Below are 336 nucleotides of genomic sequence, written 5' to 3'. Positions count from 1 at the left end.
ATAAATTCCTGGGTCTGTGCCTGTATCCAGATCCGCCCCAAACCCCAATGAATTCTCCACTGCCACAACGCTTCCACTAAGTTTCATGGAAATCTGTCAAAAGTGGTTTGTTTGTCATCATGCTAAAGGTCACAAAATAAACTGAAATGATCACTTTACCTGTGCAAAGTGTGGTGGACCCTAGGCAACATAGTAGTTCATTGATTATAAGCATTCATTATTTGGAGATATTTTAATTAACTTGATTGCGCTCCATTTCTTCACACTGAATAGATTTTTTCCACTATTCAGCTGGTATAAATGGTGCACATTGCAATCAATGCTGGGTTAGGATTT

Source organism: Antennarius striatus, chromosome 1, assembly GCF_040054535.1.
Source record: "Antennarius striatus isolate MH-2024 chromosome 1, ASM4005453v1, whole genome shotgun sequence".
In the NCBI taxonomy this organism is placed as follows: Eukaryota; Metazoa; Chordata; class Actinopteri; order Lophiiformes; family Antennariidae; genus Antennarius; species Antennarius striatus.
The sequence above is the reverse complement of the archived record's forward strand: the minus strand, read 5'-3'. Positions refer to the sequence as shown.